The sequence below is a fragment of the Mirounga angustirostris genome, unplaced genomic scaffold, assembly GCF_029215605.1.
Source record: "Mirounga angustirostris isolate CCGP_5_RB_7025 unplaced genomic scaffold, mMirAng1.0.hap1 SCAF_7, whole genome shotgun sequence".
NCBI lineage: Eukaryota > Metazoa > Chordata > Mammalia > Carnivora > Phocidae > Mirounga > Mirounga angustirostris.
The window spans coordinates 111397985-111411897 of record NW_026991715.1 but is presented as its reverse complement, the minus strand read 5'-3'; the positions used below and the strand labels follow the sequence as shown (position 1 = coordinate 111411897).

The 13913-nt window shown below is 47.0% G+C and overlaps 1 protein-coding gene and 1 long non-coding RNA gene across 4 annotated transcripts in view; one reads left to right on the top strand and one right to left on the bottom strand.

The window, feature by feature from the left end:
* Nucleotides 1-3234: 3234 nt before the first annotated feature.
* Nucleotides 3235-12655, bottom strand: LOC123863070 (uncharacterized). The gene is made up of 4 exons (XR_006795458.3): nucleotides 12520-12655; nucleotides 11434-12023; nucleotides 5915-5973; nucleotides 3235-5461 (listed from the first exon to the last, which is right to left on the bottom strand). It is a non-coding gene; the product is annotated as an uncharacterized LOC123863070 (long non-coding RNA).
* A 37-nt stretch (nucleotides 12656-12692) lies between these two features.
* Nucleotides 12693-13913, top strand: part of G3BP1 (G3BP stress granule assembly factor 1) — a 35089-nt gene continuing 33868 nt past the window's right edge. Inside the window, exon 1 of one of the 3 annotated variants that reach the window (XM_045902219.3) lies at nucleotides 12693-12839. The gene's annotated coding sequence lies outside the window, so the exon portion shown is untranslated. Of the gene's footprint in view, nucleotides 12840-13422; nucleotides 13496-13548; nucleotides 13574-13913 lie in introns of those variants that run through there. The other 2 variants (XM_045902225.3, XM_064596624.1) reach the window with 2 other exon arrangements.

The following is a 13913-nucleotide window of genomic DNA, read 5'->3' as shown; positions in this document are numbered from 1 at the left end:
GATGTTAAACCTTGTCAGTAAAGGTTCTGGAGACACACTGGAAGGGGAAAGGTTTTCCTTCCGGGTTCCAGTGTGCTCACTCGCCAGGCCCTTGCCATGTGGGCGGTGGCCCCATGCCCATCTTCTGAGGATGGCTCCCTCAGCACCAGGCTCCTGCTGTGTACAGGGACTGGCAGCACCTAGCAGCCAGCAGCTTCCTCCATTGTCTGTTCTCCCTTGTGCACTTTCATAGCAGAGTGCCTTCAGTGAAGTGCCTCTGTGAATAGCTTTTTCCAGCACCCGACAGGGAAATTTTTCAGCCCAGAGGGTGGATTTCCAGGAAGATCCAGCATGACTACTGGGTATTTACCCCAAAGATACAAAAGTAGGGATCCGAAAGGGTACGTGCACCCGATGTTTATAGCAGCAGTGTCCACAATAGCCAAACTGTGGAAAGAGCCAAGATGTCCATCAACAGATGAATGGATAAAGAAGATGTGGTATATATATACAATGGAATATTATGCAGCCATCAAAAGGAATGAGATCTTGCCATTTGCAATGACGTGGATGGAACTGAAGGGTATTATGCTGAGCGAAATAAGTCAAACAGAGAAAGACATGTATCATCTGACCTCACTGATATGAGGAATTCTTAATCTCAGGAAACAAACTGAGGGTTGCTGGAGTGGGGGGTGGGGTGGGAGGGATGGGGTGACTGGGTGATAGACACTGGGGAGGGTATGTGCTCTGGTAAGCACTGTGAATTGTGCAAGACTGTTGAATCTCAGATCTGTACCTCTGAAACAAATAATGCAATATATGTTAAGAAAAAAAAAGGTAGCGGGAGGGGAAGAATGAAGCGGGGGAAATCGGAGGGGTAGACGAACCATGAGAGACAATGGACTCTGAAAAACAAACAGGGTTCTAGAGGGGAGGGGGGTGGGAGGATGGGTTAGCCTGGTGATGGGTATTGAGGAGGGCACGTTCTGCATGGAGCACTGGGTGTTATGCACAAACAATGAATCATGGAACACTACATCTAAAACTAATGATGTAATGTATGGGGATTAACATAACAATAAAAAATTAAAAAAAAAAAAGATCCACCAGCATGGCATCATAGCGACTTCTCTGCCATTCAGTGGGCCCCGAGGCCTGGATCCCAGCCTAGCGTGGGGGTTGGGAGATTCTTCCTTGGATGCTCTTACTATCTTGGCCCTACCAGCGGTGGCTCCTTCTTGTATCTGCTGTTTTTATTTTCTTTAGAGTTCTCTTTGTTACTAGCCGATCCCTCATTATCCCAGACTCATTATAAGCTTTAAACTGCTTGTTCAAGTTATGGCGTGGTTTCTCTCTCCTGATTAGACCCACACTGATACAGGGAGTGACCACAAACTGCCTACTTCAGTTTAGAGAAGAGGCTAATGGATCCACCCTTGGCCTAGGTTCAGGGAACAGGAAATGGAAGGGATAAATCTAGGCCAGGACCAGTCACTGACTCACACTGACTGGCCCTGAATGAGGAGGCCCACCTCCAGCATGGTGAGCGGAAGGAGCATGGAAATGAGAACCTGTCTTAGTCTGCTCAGGCTGCTATAACAAAATATCACAGACTGGGTGGCTTAAACAACATTTATTTCTCACAGTTCTCACAGTTCTGGAGGCCGGAAAGTCAAGGTCAAAGTGCTGGCTGATTTGGTTCTTGGTGAGATTTTTCTTCCTGGCTTGCAGATGGCTGCATTCTTGCTATGTCCTCACATGGCAGAGGGAGCTGGCTCTGTTATCTCTTCCTCCTTTTATAAGGGCACCAAACCTATTGGATTAGGGCCCCACTCTTAAGACCCCAGTTAACCTTTATCAACTCCTCAAAGGCCCATTTCCCAACACAGTCACGTTGGAGGTGAGGGCCTCAACATTTCAGTCCATATACACCATACAGAGCCACATAGACCAGAGTTTGGATTTTAGCCCTATCATTTGCCAGCTGTATAACCTTGGGCAGATTACTTTCTCTAAGCCTTAGTACCCTCACTTAGAGAACAGGGATAGTTAAGGTGACTATACAATTTTTTATCCAAGCCTTCTGAGAGTGAAAGGGGATGCCAGGACAGTAGGCAAATACCATGACTGTCACAGGCAAACCAGGACACATGGGTTCCTTAAAGACACCTATTGTGTGGTATTATTGGGAAGAATATATATGATACTGTATGCAAACTCCCTAGCACATTATTTGGCACAGGGTGGGCATCAAAAAATATTAGAATTCTTCTAATTGCTGGAATCACTCCTGGCCTCCCTGGCCCTGGCTCCTCCCCTACCAGCAAAATGCTCATCCCTTAACCCTTCACACCTCTTTCCCACCTGCCAGGCATTTCCTTAGGTCAAGTGAAGGCAAGGCTCAACATTTTGGTAGCACTGGGCACAACTGTGGGGTATGGGGTGGGGGGCATTAAAGGAAAAGGAGAGGTAGAGAATTGGGGAAGAGGGGAGGTGAAGCAGAGAGAGAGCACAACTTCATGAGAGGCAGCGTTATGGAAACTCATTAGATATGACAAATGAAGAGAGGAAAATGTGCAGGATTATAGTTCCTGTATGTAAATATCCGCATAAATTCCAGTTATTTACTTACAAATAAGCCCGAAATGAACTACAGCAAGTGTTATAGAAGTTATCTGGAATGCATGCAGGATTACAGGCTCCCAATGTACACACCATTTTAAAAATTTCGATAGCACAAAAGGGTGTACAGGGAAAAGTCTCCCTCCTACCCTGACTACCCCTTTTTAAACAAAAGGCGACTCTACAGAATTTTGCACCTTGCTTTCCTTGTTTTACAAAATATTGTAGAGCTTATTCTTTAATTGTACATGTCCCCCTCATTCTTTTTAATGATACCTAATGCTATATTATTCAGTTGTACCATAATTTATTTAACCAGGCCCTATGGCAGAAACCATTGGTTGGCTAATCCAATGCTCATTCCCAGCCTTTTTACTCTTGCTACTGTAGAAGCCAGATCCCTAAGAACCCTCAATATTTGCTTTCCCATCTTCCCTTGCAGCCAAGTGTGCCCATATGATGTGGCTCTGGCCAATGAGTCAGAAGCAGAAGTCTGCTACAATGTTTCTGGAAAGCTCTTGCTTTCTTCAGGGGAACAGATACCACTCCTTTCCCCTTGCTGTGGAGAATACTGACGTGATGCCTAGAGTACAATCATGAGGGAAACGCCAAGAGAATCACAGAGATGCTGGTTCTGTGTGTTCAGCTGCAGCTTGCCTGCAGACTGGTTGGCTGAGAAATGTAAGCCCCTCTTAATTTCAGCGACTGCTACTCAGACTTTCTGGTACTTGCTCCTGACACATTCTTGATACAGTCCCCCACTTATAGACATACATGTGGCTTCCAATCTTTTAATGCTAATAATGATGATGTAATGACAGTCCGTATACATAGATCTTTGCTTAAAAGTTTACGTAGAATAAATTCCTACTGTGGAATAGCTATTCATTTTCAATTTTGATAGGTCAGATTGCCTCTCAAAGAAGATTTATTAACTATGTTTTCATATCTTCAGATCTACGTGTACTACCCGGACCCATTCCAATATTATAGGTGATTTTTAGTTCTGTTTTTCTACTTCTCTTTGCCATATTTTCTATAATAAATATGTATTAGGAATCGCAGAGAAAAATATTTTTAAAAACAGAATTCCGGAATTCCGAGTTCCAGACTACCCAGCAGTCTCCTTAGTAGCCTTGTAAACTTGGGTAAGTCAGTTTATCACTAAACCAGTGGGCTTGGGAAATGGGCCCTTTCTGGCTGAGAGTGCTGGTGTGAGGATAGTAGTCATGTGCAGACGACAGGCTCACAGACAAGGGGGTGGTGCCTTCTCCCTGGTATGCCCTACCCTGGACCCCACCTACTGGAGTGACCCTTCTGTAGATGCTGGGTCAAGCTTTGCAAAGAAAGGCCTTTGTAGCTGTTGTCTACTCCCTCCAGAATGCCAAGGGGCTGTTTGTTGTGTTATAACGCAGGTGCACGCTGCTGCCTCATTGCTTTATCTGCCAAGGAACTCTCAGCTCGGGATCAAAGGTTCTGAGCTGAAAGGGCCTTCAGAGAAGCCCATGCAAGGGAAGAGGGGGGCTGCAAAGCACAAGGGCTTGGGGTGCAGGCCTCGCCCAGGCAGCCTGGCACCAGACGGAGATGCGGCTTGGGTGAAGCTGGTCTGCAAGCATATTTTATTTAGTTCCTAGTGCGCTCAAAATATTTTTTGATTAGTTGACAACATTTACAAACACGGAGTTTGGTTGCACAACAGCGTGAATGTACTTTTAATGCCACAGAATTGTACACTTAAAAATGGTTAAAATGGTAAATTTTACGTTCTGTATATTTTACTCCAATTTAAAATCTATTTGTAGACTGACATGTAAATGTAGTTGTTCCTTTAAGACCAAGCAAAGCATTTTTTAAAGAAAAGTATTTTTATGAATAATAAAAATTCCAAATAGTTTAAAAAAAGAATAAATCCAACTATAGTCCTCTTGTTCTTTTTTTTTTTTTAAGATTTTATTTATTTGACAGCACACGAGCAGGGGGGGCAGCAGAGGGAGAGGGAGAAGCAGGTTCTTGGCTGAGCAGGGAGCCCGGTGTGGGGCTCGATCCCAGGACCCCGGGGATCATGACCTGAGCCGAAGGCAGATGCTTAACCGACTGAGCCACCCAGGCGCCCCAACTATAGTCCTCATAGAAAGAATATTTTCATTATAAAATATTTAAAGGTAAGAGCCAAAGGGCGTCTGGGTGGCTCAGTCGGTTGAAAGACCCATTCTGGGTTTCAGCTCAGGTCATGATCTCAGGGCGGTGAGATCGAGCCCCACATCAAGCTCCGTGCTGGGCATGGAGTCTGCCTGAGATCCTCTCTCTTCCTCTGTCCCTGCCCCCACTCGTGTGCACGCTCTCTCTCTCCAAAACAAACAAACAAACAAACCCAAATAAATAAAGTGAGGACCAAACACTTTTATACCATTAATAAAATGTTAAAAAAGAACAGTGTTAATCCAGATTTTGAGTGTCTGCTAAAACACTGGAAAATCTAGAAACTTATCTGTAACTGGCAAGAAAGGCCTGGTAATGCTATGGCAACAAACCATCACAAAACCTCAATGGCTTAAAACAACAGATTTCCTTCTTGTTTATGTCATATGACCATTGCAGTTTGGGCGGTTTGGAGGATTGGCTCTGTGCAAATGATTTTTGCTCAGGGACCCAGGTTGAGGGAGATTCCCCAAGCGAATGATATTGAGTACGGGGGCTAGTGTGGGGAGGGAAGACCTCAGCAAATAATCACTAACTCCAAAGACTTCTCTTCCTGGAAGAGGTATGTGTCACTTCTGCTCACGTTGTGTTGGCCAAAGCAGGGCATGTGGTCATGCCTGTCTATAAGGGCGCAGGACAGAATAATCCTGCCAGGCACCTAGAAGGAGGGGAAACAGCTATGTCAGAAAACAATACAATACGTCATCAAAATGAAAAGAACAGCATAGGGAATACAGTCAATAATACTGTAATCATGTTATATGGTGACAGATGGTGAGAACATTTTTCATGGTGAGTATTGATTAATGTATAGAATTGTTGAAGCCCCATGTGGTACACCTGAAATCAATATAATATTGCCTGTCAATTATACTTCGATTAAAAAAATATATATATGTATATATACACAAATGACTACCCAGGACTCTTCAGATAAGGCATGAGCTCTTTGGGCCACCACAGTACCCAGGACTCCTTGGGGTGCTCCCAACACTGCAGCCAAAGATCAGAGGACATGTGTCATGCTGTCCTCTGGCTCCTTTATTCTCTGTCAGACTTCTCCAGGCATCAGGGACTTAAAGCTGTGTTTAATGAGAGATACTAGACAAACCTGTGTTCAATTCCTGGCTGTTTTAGGCAATAAACCTCTCCGAACCTCAGTTTCTTTCCCTGTAAGATAAAGATAATAATTAGACCTATCTCAATAATTAGCATTATTGTGGGAAATAAGACAATTTTCATAAAATGTTCAGTTCAGGGCCTGGTATATAATAAGTACTCACAAGCCACTCTTAGGGTTATGCCAGGTTACTTTTTTTTTTTTTTTTTAAGATTTTATTAGAGAGAGGGAGAGAGAGAATCTCAAGCAGATGCTGCACTGAGCAAGGAGCCCAATACGGGGCTCGATCTCACAATCCTGAGAATCATGACCTGAGCCGAGATCAAGAGTCTAATGCTTAACTGACTGAGCCACCCAGGTGGCCCCCCAGTTACTTTTTAAATTATATAATACGTGGAAAGTTTTTTTTTTTTAAAGATTTATTTATTTATTTATTTATTTATTTGAGAGGGAGAGAGGGAGGGAGCATGAGCAGGGGGAGAGGCAGAGGCAGAGGGAAAAGCAGGCTCCCCGCTGAGCAGGGAGCCTGATGCGGGGCTCCATCCCAGGACCCCGGGATCATGACCTGAGCTGAAGGCAGATGCTTAACCAACTGAGCCACCCAGGCACCCCTACATGGAAAGTTTAATGTAAAAATTTTTAAACAATCCAGATAAAGTGAAAGTTTCCTTCAAACTCTCATTATCCATGTCTTCCACAGAGGAAGTAACTACTATCAGATTGCTGTACAGACTTTTTAAATTTTATTTTTATTTTTTTTAAAGATTTTATCTTTTGGGAGAGAGAGAGAGTGAGCACAAGCCAGGAAGACAGGCAGAGGGAGAGGGAGAAGCAGATTCCCCGCTGAGCAGAGAGCTCAACTTGGGGCTCAATCCCAGGACCCTGGGATCATGACCTGAACCGAGGGCAAACGCTCAACCAACTGAGCCACCCAGGTGCCCCAATTGCTGTACATTCTTTTGAGACCTTGTTCTGTGGTTTCACAAACACTGATAAACACATATGCATATATTGTTTTTGGTATTTTTTAAAGCATGCATGACATACTGTACATAATTTGTAAGATGCTCTTTTTAATAAACTACATGCTCTGGGGATTTATGTTATATATGGGTACTATTGTAATATGTGTTTTAAAATTTTTTAAATCCTGCAGATTACTAGGATTTGCTATGGATCCCAGAATTCTCAAATCACCTGGAAAGCTGTCTCTGTAGCATTACCTGATGGTATGCTTGAGGACATGAAAGTATATTCCAGGCTTTCAGGCATTTCTGAGGAGGCCAAACCCCTTTTTTCACTTGGGGCTATATTCTTCTTCCCTGGTCAGTATTGACAAATAGGTAAATGAACATGGGCTTGAAGTCAGAGAGTCCTAGTTTCCAGCCCCAGCTGTGTGACCTTGGGCTAGTTGCTTACCCTCTCTGAGCCTGTTTCTGAGAATGAGAAATATGGTTGTTGTCAACATTAAATGAGATCATCTTTATAGAGAATATTCACAAGGTTGCCTGGCTCATGGCCAGTATTCCATAGAGTTTCAGGAAGGTGATGTTGGCAGACAGTCAATGCCAAAAAGAAGAAATCCAATTAGGCACGTGTTTCTATGCCAGTAAAGGGTCTCTTTAGATTTTTGTATGGTAAGGAGCAAAAGGAAAAGATGTTAGTAGTCTGGTAGGCAGGCTGATTAAAACTTTGATGCTTCGGGACGCCTGGGTGGCTCAGTCGTTGGGTGTCTACCTTCCGCTCCGGTCATGGTCCCAGGGTCCTGGGATTGAGCCCCACATCAGGTGCCCTGCTCCCCGGGAAGCCTGCTTCTCCCTCTCCCACTCCCCCTGCTTGTGATCCCTCTCTCACTGTGTCTCTCTCTGTCAAATAAGTAAATAAAATCTTTAAAAAAAACCCCAAAACTTTGATGCTTCATTTTCAAAATCCCTCATATACCTAAAGGGATAATTTTTTTTAATTCTACTTTATTTTTATTAAAGATTTTATTTTTAAGTAGTCTTTACACTCAACATGGGGCTCTAACTCACAACCCTGAGATCTAGAGTCACAGGTTCTACCTACTGAGCCAGCCAGGTGCACCTATTTTAATTCCGCAGTAGTTAACAACGGTGTTATATTAGTTTCAGGTGTACAATATAGTGATTCAGCAAATCTATATATTACTCAGTGCTCATTAAGGTAAGTGTACTCTTAATCTCTATCCTGTTTGTTTTTTAAAGATCAAAGTTTCCATGTTTGTAGTTCCTTTTTTAAAAAGATTTTATTTATTTGACAGAGAGAGACACAGCGAGAGAGAGAGAGAGAGAGAGAGAGCGAGAGCGAGAGGGAACACAAGCAGGGGGAGTGGGAGAGGGAGAAGCAGGCTCTCCACTGAGCGGGAGCCCGATGCGGGGCTCGATCCCAGGACCCTGGGATCATGACCTGAGCTGAAGGCAGATGCTTAAGGACTGAGCCACCCAGGCGCCCCATATTTGTAGTTCCTACCCTTAACATCTACACTTAACATTGAATTTCTTTTGAAAAATAATAAATGCACATGTTAAAAAAAATTATCAGTATCAAAACGTACTTTGGATGAATGAAAACTAAGCTGTTCTCCTACCCTGGCCCAAGTTCACCTCCTTGTTAGCAATCATTAACAGTTTGACTCCTTCTGGGCATGACCTGGGCATGCACAGCAAAACCATCCAGGAATGTGCAGAGATAACTAGAGCAATACAGTATATCTTAATAGAAATAATTGCCCCATGGCATCGCTCCCCCTTTTTTACTCTTTCCATGATTCTGCACTTTGCAGATTGCTCTGTAACTGTACACATAGATCTGCCTCATTTTCTCTATGGTTGTATGACAGTCCCCTGTAAGAGTAGTTCCATATAGCTCCATATGTGGGTCGTTTCCTGTGTCTTTCTAGTACAAGCAGTGCTGTCATGAATGTTATTACACTAGATCTTTGTTCACAGGTGAGAGTTTAATGGTTAAAGACATATACAGGCAAGTATTTTTAAGCATCCTGCATAAATGATTAGCTATGTTTGGAAAACACTGATCAAGTTAATATTCTTAGGATTATTCCTTACCTAATATTCCCCACCCCCCAACCCCTGCCCCCACCACTAAACTGTGTTTTCTGGGGTCTTGGCCATGTTTCTTCCAACCCTGATTCTCATAGCTTTGGGAAGAATTGGCAGAAAGAGAAGGGGGTGAAGTAGTGTACAGGAGAGGTTTGCAGACTTTGCTTGTCGGTGGAGAGAAAGACCAGCAGGAGGCTAGGGACTCTCTCCTACATGACCCAGGAAGCCAGATCAGGGTCTCTCAGCTTTGGCACTGCTGACTTTTTGCCTGGAAAATCCTTTGCATGGCAGGGGTGGGGGAGGGTGGAGGGTATCTCTCCTGTGCCCCTGTGCCTCCCTGGCCTCTGCCCACTAGATGCCTGTAGTCCCTCTACCCAGTTGTGACTGAAGCCATAAGTCTCCTGGGGGGAAAATCTCCCCTGACTCCCCTGCCTTAGAAACAGTGCTCCAGACGATTCATTGGTGATAAATTACTCACTGAACATATACTACGTATCTAGCACCTGGGGCCTGAGGGTTTTATGATCTGAGTGGGGAAGCTACCACAGAATGTCAACTTGCCCTTCCCATGGAAGACAGCAGTGGCCACGTGAGGGTTCTTGTCCACGTTCCCTCTCTGGTAATCTAATACCCCTTCCTTTCTTTCTACCTCCCGTTATGCAACACGGTACATGAACACAGTCTCATTGTACAACTTCAAATAATACATTATCCTAATCACTCCCAACCTAGGGGATTCTCTTGGAGGAATAACTATTGTTTTAAATTTAGAACTCTTCCTATGCACTTACATATTGATTTTAACATACAGAAATCAGGAGTTTCTTGCTTTTTTAACCTAAATGGGAATTCACTGTATATTTTGTTGAACTTGATATTTTTCAATTAATCCAAATAACAAACGGAAACCCGTCCATATCTGTATAATTCTACCTCATTCTTTATTTTTAATTTTTTTTAGAAGATTTCATTTATTTATTTGACAGAGACACAGCGAGAGAGGGAACACAAGCAGGGGGAATGGAAGAGGGAGAAGCAGGCTTCCCGTGGATCCCAGGACTCTGGGATCACCACCTGAGCCGAAGCCAGATGCTTAATGACTGAGCCACCCAGACGCCCCTACCTCATTCTTTTTTAAACTGCTGCATGGTATTCCATATTATATGCACATCACTGGTTAATCAGTTTGCCAATTGATGAGCAATTACATTTTCAGTTTTTAAGTATTTTTTTAATAAAGATTTTATTTATTCATTTGAGAGAGAAACAGAGCACAAGCAGGGGGAGAGGTAGAGGGAGAAAGGAGAAGCAAACTCCCCACTGAGCTGGGAGCTGGCCATGGGGCTCCATCCCAGGACCTGGAGATCAGGACCCGGGCCGAGGGCAGACGCTTAACCATCTGAGCCACCCAGGTGCCCCACTTTTTAAGTATTCTAACAAAGCTGACAATGCTGCAGTTGCAAGTGACGGTATACACTTCTTTGTTAAAAAAAAAAAAAGGTGTGGCCATATACCGAGGTACTATTATTGATTTGGGTGATATACACAATATTAATAGTGATTGCCAAATAGCCTCACAAAAAGAGCAGTTATCACTTAAAATTCGCTCCAAATGTGATTAAGAATAGCCCTGACTCTCATCATAAGCCATTTGGGTTAAATTACCAATCTGTAAATTTTAAAGTTTTGCAAGTCTGCTCTCATTAGCATTTCAATTTCGAAAGTCGTCTTGTTAAAGGAAATCTCTGAGTCCAGCCTTTAAGAACCCTTCCAGGGGCTCTTCTCTGCCGTCAGAATAAACTCCAAATGCCTTAGCAAAGCCGACCCGATCCTGGGGGTGGGTGTGGGTGTGGGTGTGGGTGTCCTTACTCTAGAAAACTTTAGTGGATTCTCTCCTCTGGGTTGAGTTCCATCCGATGCCTTTTTAGCCCCAGACGCTTAGTCCCAGACGCCTGCCTTTGCGGGGCTCCCGGCATCCAGATCATCTCTGATCCCAGCCCTTAAGAGGAGTTTCATAAATGTTGAATGAGCTGGGCCGATGGGGCAGTGGGACCTGGGGGGCCAGAAGCACGCTCTCACCAGGCTCCTGGGGGCGGCCGCGAGTCTCGTCTCGGGCCGGTCCCCACGCAGGGAATGAGAAGGGACGCGCCCGGGTCCCAACAGGCTGCTGCCGGCGCCCCTTCTCCCCCAATAGAGACGCTCCAGGTGCTTCATTCCCAAATTCTCTGCAAAACTTAACGGGAGATCACATGCCTGGAATGAGAACCGACCGAGGCATCTGTGTATTTCCTTACAAAATGCTCATGGTGACCAACAGAGGGCCCAATAAAACACCTAGAGACGTGGACAGGACCGGGCTGGTGCGCCACTTAGCCTCTGAAGTGCTTCGGGAAACCTCTGGGGTGTCCGTGTAGGAGTGTGACAAACTACCTTTTAAAGACGTAACGACGCGGGGCGCCTGCGTGGCTGAGTTGTTAAGCGTCTGCCTTCGGCTTGGGTCATGATCTCGGGGTCCTGGAATCGAGCCCCGCATCCGGCTCCCTGCTCCGCGGGAAGCCTGCTTCTCCCTCTCCCACTCCCCCTGCTTTTGTTCCCTCTCTCGCTGTTTCTATGTCAAATAAATAAAAATTAAAAAAAAAAAAAAGACATAACGACACGAAAGCAGCGCCCACACCCCCAGCTATCGGAACACTAAATGGCAATGGTGGTGACGCACAGGATGTTGCATTAAGGACCAACCAGAGTGGAGACTTTACAGACTACGGTTCCTTGGCAGCAACAGAAGGGGAAGACCTCTGCGAGCTCCCACCAGCCGGCCATCCGGCCAGCCCGCTGCAGCACTTGCCACGAACAGCAGGGTAGAAATCTCTGTTCTCAAACTCAACAGCACTTTTCAGTGCGGCCTTTTTACACGATCTTAGGTACACGACGGGCGCTACTTTCCCCTCTCGCTTTCTCTTAAACTGTTGTCCGACAATAGTGCTAATGGTGAGAGCCAGCAAGTGCCCTTAGGCGGCCGCCTGGAAATAAAAAAGTTGCTATAAGAAGAAGAAAAAAAAAAAAAACTAAACAACGGGAACTTTCCCAGTTGGTTTCCCTGGTATTAAACAGTGCAGAAAAGGCGGGAGAGGGGCCTCAGGGGCTAGACCCAACAAGTGAGGGAAAAAAAGTAAAGAGGACGGAAGCCAGGGACAGAAGAGCCTCTGAACCTCCCCAGAGGGCACGGCGGCCCTGGGGCTCGGTCTCCTTGGCGCAGTCCAACCCCCGCGTCAATCAGATCTTTCCCGCTTTGCGATTGGCCAGGGGCTCCCTTGGCCTCCCTGGCGCCCACCCCCTAGTTGCTTGGGGTTTACTTCCCCAAAGTACACGGGCCCCACCTTGTGGAGCAACCGCTCCTGTATGGAAAAAGGATCTCCGCCCAAGGGAACCCATTTTAACGAATGGGAGCGGCCCCACGCATTTATTGGCTGCTATGGGTATCGGTCAAAGAAGTTCCCACCTTCTTTTCCGACGTACCTTTAAGTCATTGGTCTATCTCAGTGCCAATCCGTTACTAGGGAAACGAGATCCTCACAGTCTCATAGGCATGAGTCAAAGCCAATCAAGAGCCACGCCTTCATCCTGAGTCAGTACCCAATTGCTGCTCGAAGAGCCCAGAGGACGCAGTCGGGATTGGTCACCAGCCTGCTCGACCTGGCCGCAACACGTTAGGCTGAGTCGCGGTTATATAGACCGGCGACGGAGCACGCGTGTGTGCGGACGCAGTTGCGTGAGGTGGTTTTGCCTTCTGCCGTACTGTGGAGCAAAGCTTGTTCCTCTCCCGCTCAGCCGCGCAGGTACGCCGGGCTGTGGGCGGGGCGGGGCGGCCCAGGGACGAAGACGAGCTGGGACGCTTGTGAGACAGAGAAGTCGCAGCGGCGGCGGCAGTGGCCACCGCGCGAGGCGTGCACCCTACCCCCCCCCCCCCCCAACGGCCGCAGGCGGGCGCACGGGCGCGTGGAGTTTCCCCGCCCCCTCTCGCCGCGCTCCCACCGGCCGGCGCGCGTGGCCGTGTCCGCGTCCGCCGCGTGCGCGTGCCACGCCCAACGGCCGCGCGGGGGGAGAGCGAGCCGCGGCCGCCGCCCGGGCCCCAGGGCGATCTCGGGAACCCGGGGCCCCGCGCGGCCCGCTCGCCGGCCTTTCCCGCCCGTCTCCCTCCCCGCCCCCCGCGCGCCCGCAGAGCCTTTTCTGCCCGGGCGAGAGGCTCCAGCGTGGCCCGGACCGGAGGAGGCTTTTATTTAGCGGCGGGGGCGACACGAAAACCCGAGGAGGTTTTGGCTCGGGAAGCAGAAGTGCTGCTCCCGGGATTTACAGGGAGTAAAGGGGGAGCAGCGAAGGCACGGGTAATGAGTGGAAGTAATAATTACTGTTTTTTCTGAGCCCTCGCTGTGTGCCAGGCACTGTGCTGAGCGACTTGTGTGGCTCTCCGGTACTCCCACAACGGTCCGGTGAGGTAGGTACGGCGATTTTCCTTTTTGCAGTGGATTCGGACGCCCAGAGGTGCAGAGATGTGGTCACAGGCACGCCGACGGTAAGGGACAGGTATCGGGTGGAACCCAGGCCGTGTGACTGCTAGGCCCCCAGCCTGTTTCCGTCCTTGTGCCAGCGCCCTGCGGCCTCAGCCCGGAGAGGCCAGCTGCTGGGCGGAGTGCGGCGGTATTTGTGCTTGAGCCACTTGTCGGCTTCCAGGGAGACGCGGCTTGGAAGTGGGATTGTGACAAAGGACACCAAGGGCTTTGGGCTTCCTTTCTACGAGTGTTCGCACGGAAAGCTGATGGATGTGCCGCCTTCAGAGCTTTCGGAAAAGTAGAGAAAAGGCGAATAAGTGCAAACGAATGTGGACGGTGTTCCTCCTCCGATTTAATACTCAA